Source organism: Mustela erminea, chromosome 2, assembly GCF_009829155.1.
Source record: "Mustela erminea isolate mMusErm1 chromosome 2, mMusErm1.Pri, whole genome shotgun sequence".
In the NCBI taxonomy this organism is placed as follows: Eukaryota; Metazoa; Chordata; class Mammalia; order Carnivora; family Mustelidae; genus Mustela; species Mustela erminea.
Genome location: NC_045615.1, coordinates 24,030,926 through 24,046,183, shown reverse-complemented (window position 1 = coordinate 24,046,183; position 15,258 = coordinate 24,030,926). Strand labels below are relative to the sequence as shown.

Sequence of the window (15,258 nt, the reverse complement as noted above, 5' to 3'; positions counted from 1 at the left end):
TACTTCTTAATTAAGATTCAGATTTTTTATGCTATTACTTTTGTTTAAAAGACTAGTTATTAGAGATAAAATATGTTTAAGCCTTGAGAAAGAATGCAAATTTGTATGTGGTAGAATATTGTTGGATGTACTTTTAAATTAACTAAGCCACTAAAATTGTTTTAAACAATAAAAATGAAAAGAAATTGTAAAAGTGAACCTGAGTTAAAGTTTTCATAAAACGTTAGATATTATAAACCTAATTTTGAGTATACTCTGAGGCAGTATAGAGTTTCACTTGTAAAATGATTTTATTTTCATAATTGACTGTTGCTTTTAAAAGACTTCACTGCTGCAAAAATCTATAACTATCCTGTTATTGATTACACAGATGGCTTCACTCCTCCCTTGGCATTTCACGGAAACTCATGCATGTGCTTTTAGTATATGTATTATACTTTCAAGCTGTACCCCCTTGTAGCCTTTCCCTACTTTTGGATGAAAGAAACTGTAACAGTGTTTTTGATTTGCTTAGTATGGAGCGTTTATGTTTGAACCTCAGGTGTCTTGATGCTGAGTCTTTTTAAGACAAATCAAGTAGATGGAATTATTTTTGGTTAGATTTTCAATATTCTCTGATAATGACATAAGAAATAAAAATCTATGAAGCCATTTGGGCAAACACTTCCTTTTGCAAAACCGGTGTGCCTGCGGCTTTTGCAAAAGCTCTTGGGAGGGCTTGAGGTGCCCTCCTAAAAGCTGGACCAGGTAAATCTGAATTCAGTTGCATAAGGAAAGTTTATTTCTCTCCATGTACTTGATGTCAGATACTTGGACTTCTTGGTTCTTTCTTAGGTCTCTGGAGCAGACCACTGGTGCCTTGCCCCCCCCCCCCACTCTCTTTGCCACAGCCCCTTTCTAAAGAACTGGTTGGCTTTTTAAAAAATAAGTCGGATTTTGTGAAGAATACGTCTTTGGTAGCCAGGAGTGGGGAAGTACAGTCGGAAGTAAGCAAACACCATACTGGGGTGCAGAGCTTTAGTCAACTTCTCCCGCAGTGGCGGTGACTTGGGGCGGCGTTTGGCTCCCGCCTTGCTGGGGGCGCAGCTTTCATCTCGGGAGTGCTTGGCGGCGGAAGGATAGAGTGGAGCCGTGGCTTCTTCGGCGTTCGCGCGAGTGCGAAGCCCAGACTCTGTAGGTACTACGGCTAATGCTTTGGAGGTCCCACTGCCGTTCTGGGAAATATTACTGGGCAGGAGGGACACTTTGCTGCAGAGTTGTGCGGCCAGCCCTGAGAGGATCTACTGCAGCTTCTCCCGGGGGCAGTTCCTGGGCGGAGACTTGTGCTGGGGTCGGAGGGTGTGGAGCTTTCCCTCCCAGACCCTGGAGGTGGCCGCTTCTTACTCATTTCGGGTACCGGTGCAGGGAAGGCCTTGCGCTTGGACCGGCCTGGCCCGCGACGTTCCTGGGAGTATTTGCAAAAAGTCCCGGGGGTGACGGCAGTTGTCCATTTTCCCAGCTCCAGTGCGGCGTCGCCACCCCCCACCCCCGGGTCCCTGGGTAGGTGCCGGCCCAGGCCACGCGGATCTTTGCGCCACCACTCCCTGATACCCCGCTCCTCTTTTTCCGGCTCTGTCGGGCTCGACCAAGTTTCGTGGCACCCTTGTCTCTGGGTTTCTCCACTTTTACATACAGAGGCTGAGGGATGATAAAACGTTACAAATGTTTTGATTTAAAAACAATTCATTACCAATTTACCCTGTCTAAGGTAGATGCTGTAGTAAATAATAAATCAGTTAAACAAAGGCGACTTTAATTTATTGCGGTGGTACTAATTAGAAACATCATTCGAGCAATAAACTTAAACACTTCCAGCAAATAATGCCCGCTCTTGCTCGTTCCCTTCCTCCCCCCTCCCCCACTCCAACTCACTCTGGCTGCCTCTGCTCTAAGAGCGGCTTCAGCTGTGTGTTTGCGGATCCGCTCTTCCTCTGGTTGAATAATTGAAGGGGGAAACGGTATCCGTGGAGGCTGTAATTGAAGAGCCCCTGTCAACTCTGCTTTTATGTATGTTAGTATAGAAGTCCATCAGCAGCTCCTTGATGGTGTATTAAAACGAAGTGGCAGCCCCTTCTGCAGGAGATACCATATTCTATTAAAGGAGACCAAGTGAGAGAAAGAAACTCTAGAGGCTAAAAGCCACTTCAGGTCTTCAGACCGATTGATCTGTATTCTCTTGTTATAATCCGTCTCATCATACTTGAGTTAATGAGGCAAAAGAGGGGGAGAGAAATCTGATGGTCCTTGACAAATTCATTAGGGAGGCTGCAGGACATTTTATTTGACTGTTAAACATCTTGTTTGTTTGGTTTAGGCAGTGCCAACATCAGCATGCTTCTGCCCAGACCTGCGATGTTGGGCTAGCTTACAGACATTCCTAAAAAGAGAGGGAGGATATTCAGGCTGTGATTTGAATTTTTTGTTTGGGATTTTGTGTAGTCCATAACCTTCAGACTTCTCTAGTCTTTACCTTCACATTACTTGAGAAGCATTTTATGAAAATGTGCACGATAATACTAAGGAGGGGTTGTTTTTAGTTAGTGTAAGCTAAAATGTATGTGTTGAAACTTTAGCCTTAAAATTTCCAGTTTCCTTAAAATAAAATCGAGTAAAGTTATAGAAATTAATGGGCTAGTTTTTGAAAAAAGTGAATATTTAAGCTCCAGAAGAATAGCCAGATTATACTTTACATCCTCTTTTTAATTGATCATGAGCAAATAAACTTTCAATTATTAATTGAATTTCCTCTTGCAATGAAATGCTTATGAGTACAAAAACTTGTAAATAAGATTTAACTATTTATACAAATAAGATCTTGAACATAATGGTGTATTTTAATCTGAGGGCCCTCTTATATTTAAAATTAGAAGCAAAACTGGGTACTATTAGGTGCTAAAATGAGGTGATGTATTGGCAGAAGACTTACATTGAAGATATTTATAACTGAAGAATAACGGGCAATTAATAGGATGCTAATTTTATAATATGTTACTCTAAGTTAATAATACGATATTTGATCTTCTCGGAGTTTTTCCTTGAAAAGAAATGAACAATCCAGTTGTGATACTTTCTTGCATAGAAAATTCAGTCATATTTTCCTACAGCAATTGACTTAAACAGTCTCAGCTTAAGTGCTTTGAGGAAAGAACCCTGTCTTCCATTTATAGGGAAACAGTATGAGAGAAAAAAGAGAACTAATGCTCTTTGCCTGTCATTTTAAAACATTCCTGCACTGCTGATGAAGCTTGAACTGCTTCAGGGAATGTATGGATTTGAAAAGAAATGATTCAGTAGTTCATGTTGTGTTTCTCAGGAGCAAAACCAAGATAATGGCTGAAGTCAGAGCTTCTGTACATCTGACAGATATAATCCTGTTTACATTTCCAGAGAATACAGAATCCTTAAACAGTTTTATTTTTTGCTGATCTTTACTTAGAAATATATTTACTAAGTTAAACTTCAGTGCATTTTTTACTTTATCATATCACTGAGACTTAAAAGATACTCATGATTTTATTCTTTATAGACATGGCATACGGTATTGTAACAATCCTTACTAAAGAGTATACAGATTTTAGATTATATAATTTTGTTTTCCAGGAAAACATTTTAGAAGTATTCAAAACATAATCAGGTTATTGACTTAAAAAAAAAAAACAAAAAAACCCGGACTTGGAAGGATTTACACTTTTTGGAAAACAAAGGACCTCATGTTTACATGTGTATACTCTCTTCCTCTAAAATCTAATTTTGAAGCATCTGTGCAGTTGCTAAATTTTGGGGTTCTTATGTACTTAATCTTTCAACATATTTATAAAAATGCTTGATTTTTTTAAGGAAAAAATAATTTTTGGTCAAAATATAAATGGGGAAATGAACAACTACTAAACTCCCTTAATTTAAAAAATATTCTAATAAAAACAGAAAGAAAAGTGAATAATCCAAACACAAGTTGTGTATTAGTTGATGAAATTTTATTGAAGTAATTATTTTAATAAAAAAGCTTTTAAAAACAATTATCAGGGTTGTAGTATCTCCATTGTATTAAAAGTCAAAGTAAAATCACATTCTCTTTTGCTCTCTGTGAAATTATCTGATTTCCAAAACTGAGGTATCATAGACATTGTTTCTAAACTATCAATAATTACTGTTGTGGAATCAGTCTGGAGAGTAATCAGTAATTGAATGTTTTCTTTGAACAGTTCGCTGTAGTACCTGTTTTAAATGGTCAGTCACACTGGTGAACCAAGTTGTTTTTGTTTTTTCCTCTTACAAAATAGCTTAAAAAAAAAACAAAAAACAAAAAAACAAACCCTTGTAATCTCTTTGATTGGTAACCCAAGGGTATTGTTCTCATTTGTACAGTTTGAACTTAAGATAATGTTCTGTCAGGTAAAGGCAATAGCTTTAATTTTGCATAGTAAGCCTATTGAACTGTATTAAGAAAATCTTTTACATGCTTTTGAGCATTGTGTTGTGGGCCTTTTGAATTTGGTTTGGTAACCTCTGGTAATATATGATTAGTGGTGTTGTTTATACTTTTACATCTTTTACAAGTCTAATTCTTACTTCGTAGGTTGAGAAAATCGAAGAGTACAGTATATGTTCTTGTTTTCCCCCAAGCTGAATAACATACCTTATTAAGCTCTTCATAATTTGATCTTAGCAAGATGTATAATGATAGAGCAAAGAAATTGTACTCAGGAAAATGGAAGTAAGCAACTTTTAGCCTAACTGAAAAGTACATACTGTTGTATTACTGAGCTAGGATATGAAATTTTAAGAAAATCCAAGTTAATTCAGCAGGCATCTCTCAGAAGGTGTTTCATTGAACTTATTGTATTTTCACGTATGTTGGGATATATCATTTGATCTTACCAATAAATCATTTAGCTTTTTCTCATTTTAAATGTATACATTTTAGAGTTGTAGTAATTACATTTTTATTTCCATAGATATTTAAACAAGTTCTGAAAGTTAGAACAAATAAGATCCTGTCTTCCTTTCTTCCTTCCTTTTTAACAGTTTGAACTTGCTAATATACTATGAGGTAGATATTAAATTTCACCTGTCAAATAATTTTGGCTTTCATAACTCGCTATAATCTTCAACAAATGAGAGGGTACTTTCAGTAGAACCAGGTCTTAACTATTTAAGGAATGATTATATAATTTGTGGATTATTTTTTGTGTCTAGGTGTTTTTTTAATATCAATTCCAGAAGATAGGAAAATCAGGATTAGTCAATATTGAAATTGATGCTAAATAAATCAGAACTTTTGATTTCCATTTTATTCAAGACATTAAATTTATGGTTTAAAGAAGTTGTGATATCCTTTGTTTAATAACTTAATACTGTACACTCACATGTAGAATATATTTTTTGGGATCTTAGAGCCATCGCCATTCCCATTTCTGTTTTCCTTTGTGATCAGTGCCAGACATTTCTGTAACAGATGATTGAGATTAGGAATGTAGATTATGCTAGTTCTGCCCTGTACTTAGTTCAAAATATAAGACTTGGCATTGTGTTCTATATTTCTTTCAGGTCATGTGAGACATTTTGTGGACCTATGTTTAAAATCATCAGTTAAGCATATCATATGGATAGTTTAGTATTATACTTAAGGAAAACTAGTCTTTTTGAACATTTTAGTTTATTTTAAAATATATTGGTTCTATCACACTCCATCTTCATTATTACTAGTAAAGGTCATTTGGCATCATTCTTTTACTACCATCACAGGAAATTTTTAATAGAATTTGTATTATTTTTCATGGAAATGTTAAAACTCTAGTCTGTTTCTTCCTTCAAACATTGTGAATTAGAGTAAAAGTGATGTGCTGAGAGGTCTTTCTGATTCCTTATAGTAGTTAAACAACAACAACAAAAATTCTTCATTGGCTCCAATCTATGTATAGAAGACATCTGTATAGTATAAATGAAATAATATTTGATGATCTAAGGAATGAAAACTTTTCCTTTAACCATGTGAAATCAAGCTAGGATATAAAACAGCTGTCTTGGCCTATGTATATCAAGGTTCTGCCAGTCTGTTTCTTTTCTGAATTTTCCCTTTCTATCTTCCCTTATTATCTTTGAATCCTAAAGAGTCGTTCTTTTATTTTCTGACTGGTTTTGTCTTCAGACAAAACCTGGGTTGGTAGGTTTAAGTCAGCCTGGATAGAGTGAAAAATCTTTGATCTATGGCTATGACTGTTTCCAAATGATTTGCTTGCTGGGACCAGACACTATCCATGCCCTTTCACTTTGCTATCAGATAGGTACACACAAAGGACCTGAAAGGCTACCAGATGCATAGTTAATCATCAAATTAGGTAAGTATGGGGTTCCAACCATACTTAATTAGATCTTCTATTTCTAATAGTTATTGGTTCTATGGTACCTTGTTGGTTAAATGTTCTACAAATCTAATCCGTTCTGGAAATTAGGCAAAACTTTCTATAAACTATAGCATCAGTTAAAAATGAATGATATAAAGCTGTGTATTTTTAAAAATATATAAGGTCATTGCTGTCATGTGGCTTACCTAGGTAGATAAGACAGAGGCAATTTGATAGCATCTAAAGAGCATTAGTTTAGGAGGAAAAAAAAGCCCTGATTTTTTGTCCTGGGTTGACTACAGACTATCTGAGTGACCTTGATCGAGTCATTATCTCTACTCACTGTTTTCTCAGTTCTTAATTCAGAGGTGGATTTGAACTTTTTTCTACCTCTTCAAGATAAAATAATCTGTAACATCATACCATAGCATGATTTAAGTTGTTCTTTATGTCTTTATTAGTTGATTTCAAATCAGAAATCTTTCTGCAGGAATTTAGACTTACAGTGCTGCTGTATATGAATATGAAAGTTTTCATATGCTGCTGCATATGAAAGTTTTTAATATGAAAAAAATTATAGAAAGGGATAAGCTTACAAATGGTTATATTCCATCCATATTTTAGTCTTAAGGAAAAAAAAGACAAATTATAGGTTGGAGATGGTTGTGAGGGACAACCAAATAACAACTTGGAATAAATTCTAAGAAAATACTAATTATTGCTTGATAGGAGTTGAATCATAAAAACATGAAAAAGACACAGCTATGTGTATTGTATGTATAGAAAAATAGTATGTGTTTGAAGGTGTACATAAGATTAGCTGGTATATTTTTGTCTTAAAATATTGAATGGACTTTCAGTGTTTCTGATATTTTTATAAAGATTAGATACTCTATAAAAGTTCTTGAAACTAGAGAAAGTTCAAGTTCACAATTAACTCCAAAAATAAAAAAAACTACAAAAAAAAAAAAAAAAAAGGAATGGTCATTCTTCTCCTTAGGGAAACTCTATTGCTATAAGGAACTATAATACTGCCATATTCATGTTGTATTAAAAGATAGATCCAAGCAGGGAAATGGTTTTCAAAACATGAGTCACAATAGTAAGTAAAGTTTTATAGTACTTTCTCATGCTTTTCACTTGTTTTCATCAGAAGATCTGACAAGCATAAAAGTGTTAACATCTTTTATTTTACAGATGTTCTTAGTTTTCTCTCAAACTCTAAAAGATGCTGTATCAGAGAAGCCTGGTGGGAAATAATTTCAACACCTCCCTTCACTGGTGTGATAACTTACTATTTTCTGAGCTTGTGGATATTTTTGGTGGGAGGGCTGTGAGGCAGGGAAGAGACAATATATTGAGATCTAATTATTCTCATTTTGAGATACAGGTCAATCTGTTTGCTTTATTATGAATTCTCTCTAAAATATCTTTTCAGTTGGCATAGTTGAATCATATTTACTTCTAAGTTGTATTCACTGGAAGTCCCTCATTAATGCAGGAGTTTGCAGGTGACCACTGAAAGAGTTGTTGATGGACACTCCGTGGGTTTGCAAAGTGCAAACCTAAAAGACTAAGCATTGAGAAATGCATTGCTATTTGTGAATTTATGTTTTATCTCACTTCACTTGAAAATTTATGAGTGGTGTGGCTTAAGGGTGCTGGAGTTGTGTGTTCCAGGGCTTGCCCCTACTGATAACACCCTTGTTGGCGTGAAAGTGCAATGCAAATTATGACAGTTACAACCTTCTGTTTTGTTTAACCTGTCAGTAGATTTCCTGGCTCAGTGCTGAGGGCAATGGTGTGTTCAGCTAGTCCATATTCACCTAAACTTAAAAGGTCAGGTTTCTACAGGCAAGCCTAGTCAAAGCCTAATTGATGAGGAGGGCAGGGAGACAGAATTTACTGTTCTGTTGGCTAGTTTCATATCGTTAGGTTGTCCTGAAAGCATCAGGCAGTCACAGCCCCTTTCATGTAAGTGCTGACCCTAGACAGGAGCTGACAATCAAAGGAGGCAGCCACAGGAACCAGTGCAAGTAGGCTATTGATTTTTCAGTTAGGTCTAAGTAGTTTGTAGTATGGGTAATGGGTGACAGAGGCAGGTATGTCATTATCAATGAGCTCCAGAACAGTAGCGACAACCCTCTCTCATATTTCCTTCAGCACTGACAGTATGCATCCAGAGGCGGTCAATAAATCGCCCAACCTTTAACTGACAAGTGACTTGGAGGTTTAGGTTGAGGGGTGGAAGTTATAGAGCTAAACTTCTCTACTTGAGCATGTACTGCATCTAGCAAGAGTCAGTCATTATACTTTTAAGTCTTTGAAGTTTTGATTTGGATAAGTCTTTGCAACTCTGAAGATCAGAGTTTACTTTTAAGCTTTTAAGAAATTAAACAACGTATTTATGTAGTTAAAAAAATAAAGAAATGAGCCAGTCATTTGTAAAGAGAATTATGCAAGGATAGGTAAGTTATGTTATTATGGTATAGTCTTGCTTTCATTTTAGACTGCATCCTAAGTGAATCATGGTATCTTTGTTATGAAAGTTCAGCAGTTGCAAATTGACTCTCAAAATCCATTTTAATTCCTAATCTCTACTTAAATGTTTTAACTGTAGACCAGTTTTAAATAGAAAAAAAAAATTGTACCATTTATAAATGTGATATATTAGTCCTAAAGCATTTGGTATTTGACCTTCAAATTTGTTTTATATTATTTTCACAATAAAATAGTCAGACACAGAACATTTAATGATTAAAGTTTGATGAATTAGGTTGCTTCTGAATTTAAAAAGAAACGAGGCTGATTTTTTGTTTTAAAGGCATTTCATAAGGATATTTACGTTTAAAGATACAGTTTAAGTTCTTGTGAACACAAAAGTGTTAACAGGTTTTGACTAAAAATACACATGTTCTAAAAGGATATAAAATAATTTAGAGATATTTTAAAATTAAGTCAATCTCTATTTTGTTACAAAATGTAAGTAATATAAAGAGAAGACAATATTTATAAGTAGAAGTGGGAGTTTTGGTTGTACCAGGATCCTCGCAAACTATCATATGCTTACATTTTTTGAAAACTTTAAACAAATTGAAATAAAACAGGAAAGTAAATGTTTTTTAAAACTTCCTTAAATAACTTATCGCTATGATATCTTGTTTAACACTGTGATATTGTACAGAACCAGAGTTTAAGTCCGTAGTATCATCTAGCTGCGGAGTACCCTGCTTGACCACATGAATCATTTTCATTCGTCCAATGCCACTGAAAATTCCTTTTTTCTTTTCCTTTAATCAGCAGGTTAATGCACACTGAGGGTATGGATGCTTAAATATTTTCTTAAGTTTGAAGTGACATGTTGATACCCCGTCTTCTTTTTTTCAGGTATAGAGGATACAAATTTGAAATGCAGTGAAATATGGCTACTATTAAAATATTGTAGTCTTAGTTTTAAAGAAGGTTTGGGATTATGTAATTAATTGTTAGAAAAATTTTATTCAGATCTCTTGAATTATTCACCTTTTGAAGCTTAAGAGTTTCTTAAATCTAGATTCCTTTCAGAATCATTGTTTTTCCCTGTTTATTAATCATTCACTTAATCTTTGTTTTTCTGTTGGATTAGATAAAAGATTTGGCTGAGAATCTTGTAATCTTTATACTGGTAGCCTATGTTAAAGGTGAAACTTCTTTTGCTATATTTGCAATCTTTCCTGAATACAGTGTTGTGGGGGTTTTTTTTGTTTTGTTTTTTTTTTTGGGTTTTTGTTTTTTTTTTTTTTTTGAATTAAAAAAAATAAGCCGAAGAAAGGGGGACAAATTAAATTTTCATGAAAGAAAATCCTAATCAGCAGTGACAGTCTAAGAGAAAGATGATTGCCACTTGGTCATTGTGGAGAGGCACTTAGATTTGGTGTCAGTGCTTCTGTTAATGATGACTAATGTCTTTCTTGGAGCAAGTGCATGCTCCAACATACTGCTACAGCCTAGAGAGAGGGCTCAGCAATAGGGACCACTCAGCAAAAGCATTAGGTATTCTAAAACAAAGGCTTTTTAGTGCAATCAGTTTGGCAGTCTCTGTTGTTAGAAATAATGCAAACATAATTCTAAAGCATTTACCAACACATTTTAAATTATTTCATGTCCAGTAACGAGAGATATCATTTTAGAATTAAGATGTAAAGAAATCAAGCAGTGTTAATAAGATGTGCTCTCTGTTTTGCTACTTAAGGAATGGGCCCATACACTTCCACGGCACAGAATCATTTGTGTTAAGAAAGTTTTAAAGAGACAAACTAGCAGCTTTTTTTTCCACGCTGCATTGCTGTATTCTGAATAAATACGTTATAGTTACAAAAAGAAAATGAATGACTCGAAAGATCTTTTTAGATCTTTTAGTATTAAATATATTGCATACAAAAAGATGACATGTGTTATTTCTTCAGCTTTTCCCCAAAGTGTAAGACCTTTCAGAAGGGCATTTGCAATGCTTGTCATATTTTTTCATATACATCTTATTGGCCTGACATGTCTTGAAAACCATGAGAACACAGATGTCATTGCATTCAGACAACACTAATTACTCTGGGATTTTTGCAGCCTCAGTGCCTGCATGTAACTGTCGATTATGATTGTTCATGCAGCCTACAGTGGGGACACTTTGCACATGAAAATACTGAGGCACAAAAACAGTGAGACAGGCCATTTAGTCCCCTATTGTTTTCAGTAGAACTTAGGAGAAAAAAAAAATTCTTGACACATCAATTTCATTCAGTATTTTGCATTTGAACCATGTTTTGGCAACATTTTCCTTTCTGAAGTAAGTGTGTTATGCTTTAGTGTTCAGTGAAATCTATTATCCATCTGTTCTTTAACCTTCTTGTACAGTCTCCTACATTACTTTGTCTTCAAGCTTCATGGGAAATTTCTTTATGTAGCTTATACTTTGAGAGAAACACTAATTGTGGTATGAGTCTTTTGAAAGTGGCAGTACAAAACAATAAATATGTATGATGTGTTCTGGTGTGCAATTTAATGTTTAATGAGAAGCTGCTGCAAATATGGTTAGTCTCAATTTAGATAAGTGCAATCATCTTGTGCTTTTAACACAGGTCAGTTCTTCCCTTTGTTTAATTTTCTCTGTAACATTCTGGGTTTCAGTTGATGATTCATGGTGTTTAGGTGGTTTTGAAATATCAGAGGTCAAATGGTGGTCAGATCTGAGCCCTTGCTATTAAATGTGAAGACCAAATACATGTTTTGATAAAAAGCATAATCTGTGTTAATCACCGATTGAAAATAAAAATCTCCAATAATGTAACTTCATATGCTGATGAAGCAGAAATTGAAGCAGCTTGATCAAAGATGTATGATGAGATAAAACTGCAGTCTCTGCTGTACAGTTATAGTAATTATGACTAATGAACCATCCAGTCTGGATGAAATGGCATGCCCACAGGGACTGTGTCCAATCAGTTGTGACTTATGCAAGCTGAAAAAACCATTGATGGGGTTCCAAATTCTATATCACAAGAAGTACACTCTTTATTATCAATATAACTTTTGTTAGAGTAATGTAAAGTGATTGGAAGTTATCTAAATTTTCTTAAATACAGAATATGATTCTTTTTCTAAATATAAAGTATCTTTTTCTCTTTCCATATATTTAAAACTAAACATATTTTTGTGATCTCTGTTTTACCTCTTTCTTAAGCACAATTTATATCACTAACACAGTTCTCTGACTTTCTTCTTGTCTTGCCGTTGTGCTGCTTTTGAACATTTCCTCTTTTTTTTAGAGCTATTGATTACTTTTGTCAGGGTAAATTGTTCATTAACCAGGTATAGGTGAGATGCCTTTATAATAGGATGTTTGAGGCATTTACTGTGTGCCTGCACTGTTCTGAGTGCTTTACCTATATTAACTCATAAGTCCTCATAACAGCCCTTTGGGATAGGTGTTATATATTATCACCATTTTACAGAAGAAGAAACTGAGATGTGGAAGGTTGAATAACTTGTCCAAGGTTACATACTCTTATAAATTTGGAATATCTTTTAGAGGCTAGTTATATTCTTCTGGCCCAAATCTATTTCTGAATTATCCTTGCTTTCCTTTTTTCCAGCTAGGATTAGTTTTTTGTTATTACTGTTTTATGTAATCTGACAAAACTGCTAGGGTATTTTAAAACTGAGAGGTTGGGGGTGTCTGGGTGGCTCAGTCAGTTAAAGCATCTGCCTTTGGCTCAGGTCATGATCCCAGGGCCCTGGGATCCAGCTCCCTGCTCAGTGGAGAGCCTGCTTCTCTCTCTCCCACTCCTCTGCAAGAAGTCTGCTTTTCCCTCTCTCTCTGCCTGTCATTCCCCCTGCTTGTGATCTTTCTCACTATCAAATAAATACATAAAATCTTAAAATAAATAAATAAATAAATAAACAAACTGACATCTCGTGTGCAGTTCTAGAATGGTTTTTAGGTCCCTAAACACTATAATTCAGGTTCCTGAACTCCTTCACTTGGTATATTTTAAGTGTCAGGACCTTTCAGGATAGAGTTTAAGAGTGCATGGTTTTGATATGAATACATATCTAAAATGTTCTAAATATGTTCATTTGATGCACTCTTGAAACTGTAAAATCTTTTTAAGTTGTATTGAGAAAACAGGCTCCTCACTTAAAAGAAAAAGTAGTACTGGTAAAATAAGCTTAGTTAGTTTTCTTCTGAGAGTATCTATACTGAAGTTTTTCTCACCAAACCAGGTGTAGTCCTTGTTTTAATGATTTCTTATTCCTAGCACCTTTCACACTTCCTGTTAGGTAGTAGGTATATGATAAATACCTGTGGAAAGAAGAGAACAAAGAAAGGAAGGGGAACTTTACAGGGATTCAGTAATTCAGGGATTACATCAAGCACATGCTTTTATTCTAGTTCCTTTGACAGGTTTTTACTTAGAGGAATAGAATAAAACTGGCTGTCATTGGCATTATTCTTTAAAGTCCTTAAAACCCTAGCTAATCAACCTTCTTTCCCACTAACCCCCAATCTGAAGTCTTTGTCTTTCCAGGTTAGCTTCCTTATATTTATCATGAAATGCCCCACAGAGAGAGCTGTCTTTGAGCTGATAGTCCAGTTACCAGCAATCTCAAACAGTTTAATAAATGTTTTCATTTCTTTTGTATCCCCTATGTCATTGCCCATGAATTCATCTCCCTTTATTAACTTACTAATGTGAAAAGTTATTGAAAGGCTGGCATCATGTTATTTGATCTAGATACATAATACATACTCCATAAATACTGGTTGGTTGATTAATAATTTGGGGGCTCTCCTCTTTCAAACGGATTTCTTCTTATCACCAAGGTCAAATTTTCAGTGTGAGATTTCTAGAGGTAATGTTCTGAAAGTCTTTTAAAACTCAATTGAAACGAGATTTGTACAAGAATAATATTGAGCTCTTATTCTGTGTTGGGGCATTATGCTAAGCACTTTGTTTTAATCTTCTCAGTAAATCTTTAATGAGTTATATTCTCTTCCTGCCCCTATCTATATAGAAACCAAGGCATAGATAGAGTATACAAGCTTAGTTCACTCTAAAACTAGTAAGTGGCAAAAAGCATGGCTTACAAAGATGGTAGCAGTTTATTTTAAAGCCATCAAATTTTTATTGGTATCCTGTCAGTGCCATGCTCTTTTGTTTTTTAATGCCCTCTCTGTAGTTGTCTATGATAGTTCCTTAAGTTCTGCTTTCCTGCAGCTGGAAGGATATCCATTGCACACCTACTTATCCTTGTCTTCTCAAGACACTCCAAAGCTGCCTTTTCCCCCATTAATTTTCAGAAGAGGAGGAGGAAACCTTGGTACCCCACTCTGAAATGTTTTGACATGATCAGATAATGCAGAGAGAAAGCGATTTCTGTCTCATGTTTTTTGTTTTGTTTTTGTTTTTCTAAATTTGTGGAGGACAAAATAAAATTTTTTATTATTTTATGCAAGTTTTAAGAAATCATTGCATCATAAACTATGTCAGGTAGTCTGGTTAGGAAACTCCTGAAGGAATATGTAGTAAATCACAGGAAAAAAAATACTTGAAATTTAAATCTGGTTTTAAAGTGATTGGTAGTTATATCCATGGCTGCTTACAGAAGATGAAAATGGAGCTAATAAAATGTTGCATATTTTATTCTTAGGAAACATTGTGGCTTATAATGAGTCTTTATATAAAACTGAAACCACTGGGTTATCAAAAAGGAAGCAGTTTGCCAAATATAGTAAGCTCTCAGAAGTAAACTGACATCAATTTTAATTTCTGTTTGGAGTTCAGCTTTTATGTGGAAATTGCAATTTATTTCATGAGTGTAATACTCTGTGTATTTTTAAAAGTATATCTATATTTTGATTGAGAAGTTTAGTTATTCAAGTTTGTGTTCACTCAATAAGGGCAGTTTACGTGTAGTTAACAATTTTGTCTTGGTAGATACTATTTGAATTATTGAAAACATTTTAGTCTGAAGTCAAGTATCAATTACTGATCTTCTTTTAAGATTAAAATTACTTTAAAGCTTTTCCTAAATATTTTAACTGGAAAACTTTAATTAGAAAAAATACAATATGCTTGAAAATGGTAAATTGTTATTTGGAGATGGGTTTCTGTTTTATATCATGCTTTTTTAAGTCATATTTTATGTTTTCATGAATTATTTTATGTCTTTGACTCAGATGTAATTCAGATATAATAAATTAATATTAGAACTCCTAAAAGGATTCTTTCCTTATAGGTTTCTTAGAAGGGAATTGAAATGGTAGATTTATATAATTAGAACATTAGTTATATTTATAGGACTTCAAAAGATAAAATTTTTAAAGAAAAAAGAAGATCAG

At 34.5% G+C, this 15,258-nt stretch overlaps 1 protein-coding gene across 3 annotated transcripts in view; it reads left to right on the top strand.

The window, feature by feature from the left end:
* LRBA (LPS responsive beige-like anchor protein) overlaps positions 1-15,258 on the top strand; it is a 731,121-nt gene that overhangs the window by 457,578 nt on the left and 258,285 nt on the right. The window lies entirely within an intron of this gene.